Raw genomic sequence first — 2,656 nt, 5'->3', positions numbered from 1 at the left:
GGTAGTTTCTAACTGCTGACCTTGAGGTGAGTAGTCCAACTTGTAACCACTATGCTAAAGATTATACAATAAATAAAAGAATTAGTAAATGGAAAAACAATAGAAAGCATCAACAAGACAAAGAGTTAGTTCTTTGAAAGGATTGATAAAGTTGACAAACCACTGGCAAACCTAATAGAAGAAAAGGAGGCCATGCAATCAGTCAGTACACATAAGAAATGATCTGCTTGACATCACAGCAGAACTAACGAGGGGAAAACAGATAATAACAGAATACTACAAAGAATTGTGTGGAGCTGTAAGATCAGCACTGGCCTACTAACCACACAGTTGATGGTTCAAACCCACCAGCTACTCCTTGGAAACACTATACAGAGTTGCTATAAGTCAACAGCATATAATGACAACAACATGAAGAATTTGAAATTTGAAAATCTAGAAGTCATAGATAAATTATTAGAAAACAAAATCTACACAGTCTAACACAGAATGAAACAGAAAACTCAAACAGACCTTTAACAAAAGAAGAATTTGATCAGGTCACTAAAAAACTTCCAACAACAACAACAACAAAAAGTCCCAGCCTATATGGCTTTACTATTGAATTCTAGCAAGCATTCAGAGAAGAGCCGACACTAACTCTACCAAAACTATTCCAGAACATAGAAAAGGATGGAAAACTCTCAAACACATTTTATGAAGCAAGCATAACCCTCATACCAAAACCAGACAAAGGTCACTAAAAAAAAAAAAATTATACACCAATAATCCTCATGAATATAGATGAAAAAAATTCTCAACAAAACCCTGAGCAATAGAATTCAACAACATATAAAAATAGTAATACATCATAACCTAGTGGGATTCATATTAGGGATGCAAGGATGGTTTAGTATTAAAAAAATAATAATCAACATAACCCACAACATGAACAAAACAAAGGAAAAGAACCACATGATTATATTCCACATGATTTATTGATGGATGCAGAAAAGGCATTTGACAAAATCCAAAATTCTTTCCTGATAAAAACATTCAACAAAACAGGAACAGAAGAGGGAGGAAGAAAGAGGGCGAGGGAAGAGGATGGTGGAGTCAGTGCTCCTCATGGAATTCTAATGATTGACTGGCACCATCTGACTAGTGGATTGCATTCACAGAAATGGGCATAGTGCCTTTACAGCCAACATGTAACAGGTGTATGCTATTCTGTGCTGATTAGTGCTTTAAGCCAACACCTTTTTGATTGTGTAGGCCTTTGTCTCTTCATCTTTGAGTTTCAATTACTAGTGTTGGCAAATAAAATAAAAAGAGTTCATGTAGTTCTTGCCCAAACTTGGGTCACTATGAATAGTTTGTTGTTAAGTGCCATGGAGTCAGTTCTGACTCATAATGACCCTGTACAGGGTTTCTGAGGCTGTAAATCTTTATGGGAGCAGAAAGCCTCATCCTTCTCCCACGTAGCGGCTGGTAGTTTCGAACTGCTGACCTTGCAGTTCACAGCCCAATTTATAACCACTACACTACCAGAGCTCCCTGAGTAGTTTTGGAAAAGAGAAAGACTCTAAGGAGAAAGATCCCAAACCACCATCAGCTAAAGAAAGAGAAAAAGAGGCAAAAGCTTCTGGAAGCTTTGGGAAAGAAAAGGAACCTAAGACCAAAGGTAAAAATGCCATAGTTGGAGAGGACTCCAGTATTGCCCAACAAGGAGTGGCTTTTGCGGTTGGCAATATGCCTAAACGGCCAAACTAAGCACCTGGAACTAGGAAAAAATCTAGCAATGCAGAAGTGATAAAAAAAAAAAAAAAAAAAAAAGAGCTCAACAAATGCCAGGAAGAGAATTCAATGTATTTGGACTTATCCAAGAGGTCTATACACATATTGCCCTCATCAATCAAAGAGTTGACTCAATTAACAGAACTTTATTTATATAGTAACAAATTGCAGTCTCTCCCAGCAGAGGTGGGCTGTCTAGTAAACCTTGTGACACTGGCTGTAAGTGAAAATTCACTCAGCAGTTTGCCTAACTCTCTTGATAACTTGAAGAAGCTATGGATGCTTGATTGACGGCATAACAAACTGAGAGAAAAAAATCCCTTCAGTGGGGTACAAGTTACATTCTCTCACTATCCTTTACCTTCACTTTAATCATATAACTACTGTGGAAAATGACATCAAGAACCTGTCAAAGTTCATTATGCTTAGCATTCGAGAGAACAAAATCAAACAATGACCTGCTGAAATTGGTGAATTGTGTAACTCATTACACTGGATGTAGTTCACAATCAACTTGAACACCTTCCAAAGGAGAGGAGACTGCACACAGATAACCAACCTTGACTTGCAGCACAATGAACTGCTAGACCTTCCAGATACTATAGGAAACCTGTCCACTTTAAGTCGTTTTGGTCTGAGATGTAACAGGCTGTGAGCAATACCCAGGTCATTGGAAAAGTGTAGTGCACTTGAGGAATTGAATGTAGAGAACAATAACATTTCTACTTTAGCAGAGACTGTTTTATCGAGTCTTGTGAAACCGAACAGTCTGACCCTAGCTAGAAACTGCTTTCAATTATATCTGATGGGTGGTTCATCTCAGTTTTCCACCATCTATTACCTCAACATAGAACACAATTGAATCAATAAATCCCATTTG

General features: G+C 37.7%; 1 pseudogene; it reads left to right on the top strand.

Annotated features, from left to right (window-relative positions):
• Window positions 1-1,544: 1,544 nt before the first annotated feature.
• Window positions 1,545-2,647, top strand: LOC102832243 (annotated as a pseudogene).
• The last annotated feature ends 9 nt before the right edge of the window (window positions 2,648-2,656 follow it).

The sequence above is a fragment of the Chrysochloris asiatica genome, unplaced genomic scaffold (genome assembly GCF_000296735.1).
Source record: "Chrysochloris asiatica unplaced genomic scaffold, ChrAsi1.0 scaffold01886, whole genome shotgun sequence".
In the NCBI taxonomy this organism is placed as follows: Eukaryota; Metazoa; Chordata; class Mammalia; order Afrosoricida; family Chrysochloridae; genus Chrysochloris; species Chrysochloris asiatica.
This window is presented reverse-complemented; position numbering and strand designations above follow the sequence as displayed.